The sequence below is a fragment of the Prosopis cineraria genome, unplaced genomic scaffold, assembly GCF_029017545.1.
Source record: "Prosopis cineraria cultivar Desert tree isolate PC_DT_omini unplaced genomic scaffold, ASM2901754v1 PC4, whole genome shotgun sequence".
NCBI classification, from domain to species: Eukaryota; Viridiplantae; Streptophyta; class Magnoliopsida; order Fabales; family Fabaceae; genus Prosopis; species Prosopis cineraria.
The window spans coordinates 22,928,314-22,941,646 of record NW_026555335.1 but is presented as its reverse complement, the minus strand read 5'-3'; positions in this window follow the sequence as shown (position 1 = coordinate 22,941,646).

The following is a 13,333-nucleotide window of genomic DNA, read 5'->3' as shown; positions in this document are numbered from 1 at the left end:
GTCAAATAGAGAAAAGATAATAAATAGAGAAAAGACAAAAAATTAAAGAGGCATTTAATTTAAAAAATAAAGTCATTAAAAATAATGATATAAGATTTTATTTAATTGGTGTAATTTTATTAGATAGAGCATGGATGATGTGATAATTATGGTCAATGTCAGAATTTCTCTTGAAGATGATAGAAAATGCTATTAACATAAAGGCTATCTAAACAGAAATAGAAAGTTAGGTAAATTTGGAGAAAATTATCATTTAGAATTTTAAATGAAATCTGCTCATAGTGAAATGTTTTAAATTATAAACAGATTCTAGACAAAAGTTTTAGTTTGAAGTTTTAAATTATAATTTTTATGCGCAGTTGAAATTTATTTGAGATAATTTAAAGTAGTTTTATAGCTTAAATTTTCTTTGACACTGTTACATTGAGAAATTAAAACTTGTTATCTTTCTGTAAGTGTATTTAAATTTTAAGTTACTATCACGTTGAGAGAAATAAAACTTGTTCAATAAAATTTGACTTTCTTTCAAAATTGGCCACAGAAATAAACTTGTTATCTATGCGTGCGCGTGCTTAATTTCTTTTTCCCCCCTTTTTACTATTCATATTGAGAGAAATAAAACTTGTTACCTTTGTTTCGATTGATTTAGTGAATCTAACTTGATTTACGTAAGTTATAAACAATTTAGTTTACATGGGAAAATGACAAATAAATCTCCAAGAAATAGGCAAATGATAAAATAGTAATACAAAATTGGATAATTACTCTGAAGTCCTTAAAAACTCATGTTTTAAAGCAAAATTATGTTTCTCACTCTACAAAATAATACAAAGCACAGTTGTTGAAAGGAAATGTAGTTATTGCATGATGAAATTGATATTATGATCAACTTGATTGTTAATATTTAAACTGGAATTATTAATCACTAAGTTGAAGTTGTTATATTTGGAAACCTACTTATTATCGTATAACTATTTCATTAGTAAGGGAGAAAATATTTAAAGAGAATCACATTTAAGAACTGACAAAAAACTTATTCACAAACATGAACTAATAACAAGTCATATTCTGTATTGGTTCTTGTTTGTTTAATGTCCTTTCAAACATTATGATTTGGGATCCCAACTTAAAATATTTAAAAATCATTTCCAAAGTATTCAAATTATATAGTAATACATAGTAAAAGCAACAAAATCATGCATGCAAAGCATTGGAAGAAAACATCAATTCACAACAAAACATACCCATGAGACGCAGCATGTGGTACAGAGGCATAGGCTTTAGATCTATGCCATGCACTACAGTAGGCTTCACATGCGTTGCAGTGCACATATATGATTATGTTACCAGTTTAGCAGTTCTGACATGAACTTCAGACATGCACCGTTTTTACATTCAACATTTGATTGGAGTGGTTCAAGCGTCCACACGAAGCTTATTTCAAAATCTAACCGATGACACTATTTTCATTCAAATCCAATATTCCATTTGAAAATTGAACACTTGAGTGCAATTTAACCATTCCAAACCAAATTTCCCCACTCCAAGCACCTCAATTACAAACCAAATATCATTGGCCAACTCTAGAGCCTTGATCACATCTAATAGGACAACACCTGAATGACCATTCACATACATAATATCATGCGTATACACAAGTTTAGCTAGTAGACTACCTATTACACACACTCTTGGGCAAAATCACAATTTTCATATTCACATTTTATCACACTTCAAGTTCACACACATACATCTGTAATAATTCCCTAGCCCACATCACAACATTCACCTCAATTACAGATATACACAAGTAATAGGGTTAAATACAAAATCACACACATATGCATTTATGATATCATGTACATCTACACATTCCTATGGCAACTTATATACACATATAAAATCTATATCACACATATTCATTACACCAACCCCTTTTTTTTAATGGGCTAAATAGAGAAACTCTCTAATCATGGCCCGTATCTTTTCCTTTTGCACCTCTAGTGTTTGAACTTGTAAAATGTAAATAATTAAGAGTGAGATGATAATCTCAATAACCAAAATAGAGCATTCAATATTTATTAATATGAATAACCACATAATAGTAAACAAAACCATTGAAATGACCATAATTACTATATATATGTATAATTTTCACTTTACAAAATACTTTTCTAATGATCACATACACTAGTATAATCATCTATCTACCAAATCTCTAAACTCCTTGACTAAAACCATAGACTCAAATGAATCAATCACATAGTGACTCAAGCAAAAATTTAGTGGTAGAAACACCTAGCTAAAGGCATTTTATTCCACTTCTAGACTATAGTTTCTCCCATCACACACACATGGTAGGGGTGTCATTGACTCCTAACCACATCCTTGTAGGCATTAGGGAGTTGCCAGGCTACCCTCAATCCCAATATAATGTTGTACTGGATGTCTCATGGTGCCAACCCAATATAATTTGTTGCACCAGATGTCCCATGGTGTTAGCTGGACCATATGGATTTTCACACACACATCTCCACACATACCCCTCCACATAAACACATGGTGAACTCCCACCCTCTACTATGATCACACTCTTATCACATTCACATCACCACTCCCACATATAACATACACACACACATATATATACATAACAATTTCATTCATTCGTCATAAATAATCAAATGAGCATTTCAAAATGCTTATTTAAACTTAAGAAAGGTTACCCATAGTACAACCTGCTCACTTAAACTCCTTTTTGCTTATTCAATGCATTACACACAATAATTTACACAATGTTAGCACCCAGAGTCAATTGTCACACTGACTAAAAGTATTAATAATGACACTTAACATCCAAGCATTACATATTACCTTTCCTAAGTCCATTTCCACCTCTTTAAACCCATTTATCACTTATTTCTAGATTTTGTCTATTCTTTATTACTAAATTCTACTAATTTAAGCCTACAACTTCAAAGCTCTACCACTGACTTCCAAACCAGTTACAAAGCCTTAGTTTAACTCTGAAAAGTCTTTTTCTTATGATAGGGTAAGAAAAGAACCCCTTTAAACTTTCAAAATCAATTTCCTAAGAGCATAAACTAAGAGAAATTAGTGTAAAATAAGAGGTTAAGGTGGTATGAGACTTACCTGATAAGTGACAAGTCAGAAAAATCTCCTGAGTGGCCATAAAGCCATAAAGCTTTGTCCTGTAGCTCCCTCTCTTATCCACTCTCCCATGTCCTTTTCTTTTTCTCTTTCCTCTAGTCTCACGAGTTGATCCATGAAATTAAAGCCAGAATTCTGTGCCATGTGCTACGGGACATGCAGTTGTGCTGCAGCGTGTGGTATAGTGAGGTAAATTCTTACCGAGCTCACACGCTTCACTTCAGAATGCGATCCTCCAACTTGAATCTGATCATTCAACATCCGAAGGGGTCAAGACAACATTTCATCATCTGAAGTCCTAATCACACACTAAATTACTAATCTATCCTTAATTAGTAATTAATCTTAAAATTATAAATTTAGGATGTTACAATGCTAATGAACAAGTGCCAGAGGATCAACTAGTTCAGTATCAATTAAGAGATGAATAAGATGATCTATTAGAAGAGTTAGGGGATATTATCGTAGATATTAGGAGGACAGTCCAGGACTATGACTTACTTTTGAGAGATAGGGATCATAGAGAGGAGAGAGTTATTAGGGATCAAGGCAGACAAGAAGAAGCCTGGAGTATACCTAAACTATCTTAAGGTTCAGGCAACAAACTTTCATCCGGTTTAGTCCACCTACCATTTACAGTAATGTGAAAGAAAGAGAAGCCAAATAGTGGATTGAGCACCTCGAGATGATATTTGAAGTGGTAGCCTACACGACTAAGAAAAAGGTGGTTTTAACTACAATAAAAGCTTATCAGGGCTATGATGAAATGTTGGTATTTAGTTAAGCCATTTGATGGCACTCAATTGACTTGAAAAGAATTCAAGAGGGTCTTCGATTACTACTTTCCATTTTCCTTCATAACTAAAAAAGAAGAATTTCATGCATTTTGACAAGGGGATTTAGATAAGGAAGAATTCATTAGAAGGTTTAATGATTTGTCAACCTATTCTGCATACCTTGCATAGTAATGACAAGCAATGAAAGGTGAGAGGCTATTAAAAAGATGTATCTGGAGTATTATAAAAGCAAATTACTCTACCAAATCTGACCACTTATGAGGAGATGTATCATAAGTTGAAAGTGTCTACTAGAAGGGGCAGAGAGGTAGAGGCTGAGAGAAGAAGTGATATTTTAGGGAGGTTGTCATCCCCATTAGGTTCTATAGGCAGAGTTTTAAGGGGTTGGTTTCTTATCCTTTTATAATAAAAAGATTCTTGGGAATCAAACTATGGTTTTGTGACTGATTTAGGAATTAACAATTAAACTTTGAAGCTATCAGCTTAATATTGCCTACGTTGATAAATTGTAAACGGGTGAAAATTCAATGTGAAGTGTATTGAAGCTAATAGAAGTAATAAAAGGATTAGGACCTAAGATGGTTAAATGAAAATGATTAAAAGGTTAACTATAATTAATTGTGATAATTAGTACTTGTGATCAATTTGGTAGTTGACTAATAGTGCTAATTTGTGTAGATTAACGTGCTCACGTGTGTGACTCGAGTTAGTGGAAGCTAATTACTTAACATAATATAATGGGTAACCCTCTTTAGAAATAAAAGGGTTAAGGTAATAAAATAAGTCATTCTGTTTATTACCTAATACAACTATTTATAAGTAAATGTGGTATAATATATGCGATTTTTAATCACTTGCATGATTTGAAAATTTGTATGACCTTGCATTGAAAAAGATTTGATTTACAAAGTATATAACTAAAGAATTGTGTAAAAAGTTAAAAGAGGTATATGATTGTTAAATTATACACACACACACATGGATATGCTTTTGATTTATACATAAACATGTGTGAAAAGGGCATGATCATAATAGGGGTGGGAGTAGTGTGAAAGACCATATGGTATTTTGTAATTCCCCCTTCTAGCATCACAATGCAACACACAACTCCAGTATATTCACATATATAAATATATATAATTGAATATCACAAAGGGTTGGGGTGCCAAAATAAAATCTTTTGAAAACCATCTTACATTGTTTAAAATACTTATTTATGCCAAGTAGAAGCATACGGATTGCAAATATAACATGCGAGGAGAAAACAAAAGCAAAATAATGTTTTTGGACTAAAATGGACCATACACTATGACATGTGGCACATACACTGTGGCATGTGGTATAGAACCACATACTATTGTTTTGTGACATGCACTGTGGCATGTGCATTATGGACCACAATACACGTATCAGAATATACTGTCAAATGCCACAGCACATGCTATTTTCGCATATGGTATTTGATTGGGGTAATTCAAATTCTCATATAAAGCTTGTTTCAAAATCTAACTAATGACACCAGTTTTACTAAATCTTGATATTTCATTTGAAAATTTGACACCTAGATGCAAAATGACTATTTTAAGTCATTTTCACTTCTAAAACACATGTCATTAGCAACTTTTAAGTTGTGCTTCCAATTTTTCGTCTAGGTTTCTAATTTTCAAATGGTATATAGAATTGAAATGAAACTTGTGTCATTAGTTTTATTATTAAATAAACTTTACGTAGGCATTTGAATCACTTCAATCAAACATCATATGTGAAAATATCGCATGCTGGAAGTTCACATATGTCAAATTGACATAACAACAAAATCTGTCACATGCACTGTAGTGCATGATACACAAGCCATGGCATATCGCACAAAGTGTGGCTTGTGGTTCTGTACTACATGTTGCGACATATAATCCATTTTAACTAAAATAATTGTTTTGCCCTTGTTTTATCAAATATGGTATTTATGCATTCTTAAATACTTTCATTATGCATAAATGTATACATTTGAATGGTTTGAACTATATTCAAATAATTTTTGAGATCCCAATTATTTTAAAATAATTAACTTCTATATTTTGATATATGAGATTTATAGTAATTTAGAGGTTATAGAACTTCTTTTTTGAATGAAAAAGGATAATATATAACTAACTCAAAAAGAGTACAAAGTCAGAGTACAAACTAAACAAATCTATCTTCAACTACCTCTATTCAGGTATGGTGGTTTTTGATAAAAAAAAGTATACAACATATTATCAAAAGAGTGAGCTAAGGAGTAGGCAAGACATTTTACTTCTCAAAACATAAAATGTAGATTAACAGTCCATGTTCTACATAGAATAGAGGTTATAGAACTTCTAATTACCTACATATGATGTTTGTGGTTAAGTGTGGCAATGACTAGGAGGACATTACAATGACGTTTTATGGGAGAATCAAAATATATTTATAATGGTAACACAATATTAGATATCCTTTTGATTCATTTTTTTTTCTTTTCTGTCCTTTTATTTTTACATTAGTTTAAATTGATTATATTTCTTGCTACTAACCTTATTTATCATATTTGCTTTAGGAGAAATGTAATATCCTGAATTTATAATTCCTGCATTAGTACTAATTAAGGAGTGAATTAGTAATTTAATGGGGGATTAGGATTATGGATAGTGAAATGTTATATCAACTCGTTGAGATGTTATATGAATAGATATGAGATGAACGGTATGCCAAAGCTAAGCATGTGAGTATAGTGAGGATTTTCCTCATTGTGCCACACGCCACGGTTGAGGATGGATGCACCACGGTGCATGGTGCAGAAACTTAATAAAGTGAATGTGTCTTGCTTATGGAAATATAAGAGAAAAGGAGAAAAGGGAGGTATTATGTGGAGAAGAGAGGGAAGCTTTGCTAGGGCAACAATTTTTGGGAGAAAGGATGATGTTTCCAACCTGTTACTTATCAAGTAAGTCTTGTATTGCCCTAACCTCCAATTCTACCTTACTTTCTCTTAGTTTTAACAATTAAGAAATTGAATTCAAAAGTTTTAAGGAGATGATTTCTTATCCTATAGAACTAGAAAGGTCCTTGGGACTAAACTAGTACTTTGTGACTAGTTTGAGTCAGAACAATAGAGTTTTGAAGCAATAAGCTTAATTTAACCTAATTCAGAGAGAGAGTAGTGAGAGAAATTTGATTGTGAGAGTGTTAGTGCTTATATAGAGTGGTAATTGGTCATAGTATGTGTGAGGGAACGTGAGTAAGGGAAATGATAGCAATTAGGTGCTTAAATGTTGTAATTAGCACTTTTTGTCAATAATAAAATTGACTTCAGTCGCCAATTTGGTATAGATTCTTGTGTACTACAAGTTGGATAACAAGAGGAACTTGAATAGGGTTTTAGAACACGAGTAACCCTTTCTATTAAATAGAAAGGTTGAGAAAAACATATAATTTTTTATATTTATTAGCTATTATAACTATGTAAAAGTGATTGCATGATTGTGAACTCAGAGTTTTGCTAGTTTCTATGCATGATTTAGCATTATAAATGGTTTTTAGCATAAACTTGAATTCGTAAAATAGAAATTGATGATTTCTGGCTTTATTTGATGTGTGTGTGTAGTTTAAATTGTGGAAACATAGTGAAATGTGTGTGAAAAGCATGATCATAAGGGGTGAGAATTCACCTAGGATATGTGTGGATGTGTGTGTGTAGAGATGGGAGTGAATAAATCCATATAGTCGGGCTAGCACCATGGGACATTTAGTACAACATTATATAGGCTAGTACCATGGGTAATTAGTACAGCATTATATTGGGACTGTTACCATGGGGCATCCAAGCAATCTGGCAACTCCCTAATGCCCATTAAGGTGCGATTAAGAGTCAACGATGCTTCTATCACAAGTGTGTGAAAAGAGAGAAATCATAGTTCGTATGTGGGATAGATTACCTTTGGCTGGGTGTTTCTACCACCAAAAGTATGCTTGGGTTAATAAGTAATTGATCCAATAGAGCTTATAGTTTTGTGTCGGGGAGCTTTGAAAGATTGGTGAATAGATGATCATGCTAATGTGTGATCATGTCGGGGATTGGATGTAACATCCAAAAACTTCAAATCTGAAAAAATTGACTAATTAAGGGATAAATTAGTTAAAAATATGATTAATTAATTTAAATATATTTTTGGATTGCTAATTGGATTTTTTGGTCATATTTGGCTTTAAATTGAGTTAGGATGGAAGTTGGATCAAGTTAGGAAGCATGAGGGGAGCAAAACCAATATTTTACTTGCTGCGTCGTGAGCCGCGGCTTGTGTGGCGTGTGCTGTGGTGCACGGCACAGCAGATAGATTAAATTTTTGAAAATCATCAGAAAAAGTCAATTTTTGCGGTGGGAAACCTAAAGCATGAGGGGACAAGCTTTAGACACTACTAGGGAACCATTTTGGGAGGATTTTGAAGATAAATTGAGCCTTGAAACTCTTGAGTAAGTTTCCTACCCTTCTCCTCTACCTTTTCATCTCATTTTCCATGAGATTTGAAAGTGGGAGAATTTGCTCTGGATGGATTAAGCCATGACTCTATGTTTTGAAGGTTTCTATTGACTCTAAAGGTTTACTTTAGGTTTATTAATCTTAGATATGTGGTAATATGAAGCTACTTTGTTATTTGATGAAAGTTGGATCAAGCCCTAACTTGATCAAGGGGTTTTGAAGTGTGATAAGTTGAGATATTAAGTGTTATGTTGTGGGAGAGTTAGAGGGAGGCTTGAAAGGATTGTGTGAACAAATTCTAATCTTAACAAACCTCTTTTTTAAGAATATGAGTAAGAAGTGGGAGAATTGGAAGGTTATTGGTAGCTAATAGTGCTTGTGTTAATTGAAAATTAACATATAGTACTTGTTGATGTAGATTGTGGTGTGTGAAGACTTACCTTGACACAAGAAGACATTTAGTACCATAGGTAACCCTTTTAGTAATAAAAGGATTGAGGTAACTAGATAATTTGCATTATTTATTACCTTGTATAAGTTATTCTTAAGTTACTTTTCTATGATTTGTTGTGTATATATGTGTAAATTTTGTAAAGGTTAACTATTTTAGAAAATGAGTGGAGTATTGGTTTGTGAAATTTCATATTTTTGAAGTAAATGATAAAAATTGTTATATTTGTTTAGAAAGTTGTTTATGCATGGTCAAGTGGAGATATGTAGTGAAATGTGACATATTAGAGGGTGGGAGGTCACTCTAATAGAGTAGGGAAGATTAAATCCATATGATACTGCTGGCACCTCAGGATGCCAAGTGCAACACTTACTCTCTTTAGTGCCTGAAAATAGGTGCAGTGTTGGAGACTTACTCTCCTTAGTATCTAAAAGGGTGTGGAGTTGGAGAATATGCTCCTTAGCATCTATAAAATGCGATGTTAGAGTAACGACACTCCAATTACTTGTAATAAGGGAACCAATAGTTCAGAAGTGGTTTAGGACACCTTAGCCGAGTAGTCCTACCATGAATGGTGAGCTTGGAGACCATACATGTGGTTTGGTTCTGTGAAATAGCCTATCAGTTCGGTCGGGAGTATTGGAGGACCAGATGGTTAGGGATCATGCATGTAACTTGTGGTGATTTTATATGGTGTGGTTTTGTTATTTATTTTAATACTTGTTTATAACTTAGCATGTTAATCAATAATGTAGATTATCTTAGTTACTGAGATTTTTATCTCACCCCGTGGTTATCATTTTATAGGTTCTATCGCTAAGACTAAGCAAGGGAAGGTATCAGGCAAGGACAAGCAAATTTGCTATATCATGAATAATAATGCCCAATTTTGGTTTGAGTGGTGTATATAAACTTATATGGATGATATTATATGTTGCCAACTAAGAATGAATATGATTTTGATTGGTTGCACTTGTTTCAGACTATGTTATTTTGTATTTTAGCCCAATATTGTATATGATGTTAATATGTGGCAATTTTTATGGTGATGGGCTAAAATACTATTACAAGTTCAAGGAATGTTTTATCTATGTGATGACAATGCATATCTAATGTATTATGTAGCAGTAGAGGCCAAATAGTGTATATGGTGTTGATTTGGTATCTTGACCATATTGGGCGAAATAGCCATTAAGTGGCCAAATTTTGTGTTTAGTATATTTTTGTGTGTTTGAATGCTCAATCAAGGATATTTTGATCCATTGAACTTGGTACAAGCCTCACAATGGGTTAATAGTATAAGTTATGAGTTTTGGGTACTTGGATGCTTGAAAATCACTTTAAAAACTGACTTTTGCATCCGAGTGTCTAAAATTCTCATATGGTGTCGAATCGTAATGAAACTTATACCATTAGTTAGCTTATTGAATAAGCTTAGCTTGTACGCTTGAATCACTCCAATCAGACATCGTATGTGAAAATGGTGCGTATTCGAAGTTCGTCCAAAAAAGCTATCATGACAGCATTGCTGTCATGGACACATGTGCTGTGGCGCACAGTGAGCGAACTTGCCTTTCTGTGTCACATGCCGCGGTGCAAGGACCACAAGCCGTGGCGCATGTGCCAAAACACTTAAAAATGATATTTTTAGCCCTGTTTTGAAGTGTTTTGGTTCTCAAAACTTTTCCATGATTCCCATACCTTTATAAATCATTAAATTTAAGCTTAAACTACAAATTTAAAGAGTTTTTATAGGATCCTAAATATTTAACAATTATTTCTAAAAGATTATTAGTTTTAACACTAATATCTATAATGTGAACTTAGGAGCATTCCTTACTCCTAATTATGATTGTTTGTTGTAATTGTGTGGTGAATTTTGGTAATGTCAAGGTGGACATTACATTAGACGTAAGCTCAAGTGGTGGAGTTGAACTAGAATAAATCATGATTTTCACTCTCTATTCTCTTAATTCTTTATATTTCTAGTAACCTTAGTTAATACTATGTTTTAGTATACAAATTGAATTTGATGTATCTGCATGCTCTTACTTAAACTTCTACTTAGAAATTAATTTTATACAAATTGAGCTTATGAAAATTACTTTGGCTTTCTTGCAATAAGAGATTAGCACTTGAATTTGCTTAAACTTTCCCTTACACATAGTTTTGTTGAAAAAGCTTTAAAATAACTAAAAATTCCTTAAACACCCAATTCATTCTCCTTTTAGGTGTGTTACCATATCTAACATTAGGTATCATAGTAAGGCTCTTAGATAAAGGACTTAGAGTCTCAAGAGTTACAAATGGAAACTTTTCAAAGTTTTTCAATTTTTGAGTTAATTGACATTGAAAAACCTCCAACTCTTGAAAATACTAATTTTTGCTTTTGGAAAGTGAAAATGCAATTTTATATTCAATCCCTTGATTTAGATATGTGGGAAGTTTTCATAAATGATTTTGATTTTAAACCTAAAAGAGATTGGACTGAGAATGAAATCAAATTATTTCTTTAAACATTAGAGCTATGAAGATTTTATATAGTGCTTTAACTGAAATTGATTTTATGAAAATCAAATATTGCTCTAATGCTAAGATTATTTGGGATATTCATGAATCCATCTATGCTATTAATGATCTTATTAAAATTGAAAGTGTTGATAGTTCTCCAAACCTTGAATTACAAGAGGACCAATGCCTACTAACTTTTGAAGAACACATAGAAGATGAGATTGAAGAAGGAAAAATCATTGAACACTTTCATGGTTCAGTCAATACATTTGGACAAGGGGAAGATGATACTATGAACATTCTTAGATGTAGAATCAATTTAAGATAAGAAAAAAATATGATAGTATAAAATAACTTTGATGTATACAAATCATTTTTCTAAATCTCATGTAATATGGAACAACATAGATAAGAACACTTTAAAGCACTTATTTCATAGTCATAGTTAACTACTATATAATGTGTGCGTGTGTGTGTGTGTGAAAACAATTAAGTATAAGTATAGTTAACTCATATATATTTGTCATCATTAAAACTTAAGCTAAATATAATGTAACTAGTCATTATGTCCAACAATCTCTTCCCTTTTTGAAGATGACAAATCACCTATTAAAAATACGCTTATATGATAGAAAATAAGTGTTTAGCAAAGCACATTTTTCATGATAACTATCATGATAGTGTTGTGTGCTGTATTTTGGTAATGTATACAAATTTCAACTCACATAACTCCAAACTTCCAACCAACCTAAAATTCATCCATCCTCTTCCACCCAATAACAAACCCTTATATATCCACCTATTTAACTCCATATAACTTAAATTAAGCTTCTCAAGTCACATGCATACCTTAGGGTTCAAATTTAACAAACCCTCATTTAGAAATCCAAAACCCTCTTAAATCAAGGTAGAGATGAAGAATGAAGAGTTAGTTAGTTCGGCTAGATGATTAGAGGTTCAAACAAGGCTTTAATATAATTTAAAATGAAGTCTTAGCATAGCCTCCAACTTCTTACTTTGAGCTCCAAGTTTTCAAGGTGTTCTACTCTATTTTTTCTAATGTTCATGACCTTATGCTGAATATGTGTCATATGTTGTGGCATATAGAGCACAATGTTAGATTATGTATTTTGATAATTACAAAACCAAGAGAAGAGGTGTTTGATATGTGTGTAGATAAATAAAGAATCATGAATGAAGACAAAATCTCAAGGGTATAAAGAATCAAGAGGAGATAAAGATTTATAGGATAAGTTATTTAATTCTCTTAAATTCAATGTGAAAACTTTGAGAGCTTAATCACATATCATTATCGTTGAAATGAATGCATCGTCTCTAGCTTATAAATCTTATTTATGCATTTTAGGACTCATCTTAGTACATTCAAGCTTGTGAGTTATGTCATTTTAGCTTGTAGTGAATCATAGAAGTTGAGCTTTTCACTGTCTGATGATTCATGCCTGATTCAGAATGTTCGCACATATGATTTGTCATCTTAGGCACACCAATTGATGTTTTATGCTTGAATCAGGAGTGGTCTATGCGTGATTGTCACTTGTGTTTGTGTGATGCCTTGACATTGTTGTTGTGCTCCATTTCACACAAGCAATACTTGGGTATGCACACTTGAATTGTCATCTTGTGTTACATTGCATATTGTAGAATACCATTTCACGCATGAAACAGAAGCTAACCATGCGTGATGTGTCATCAAGTCTTTTTGAACACATTTTGTCAAATTGAGTCTTAAGTCATTTCAAGCCTGGTTCAACATTGTACACTTGTGTGATCTGTCATCTATTGTTCTAAATCTCTTGATCATGTATTCCTTGCTTGAGTATATATTGGTCCCATGTATGATATGACTTACAAAATGGTTTAAGTTTTATAACTTGCCATTTCACGCG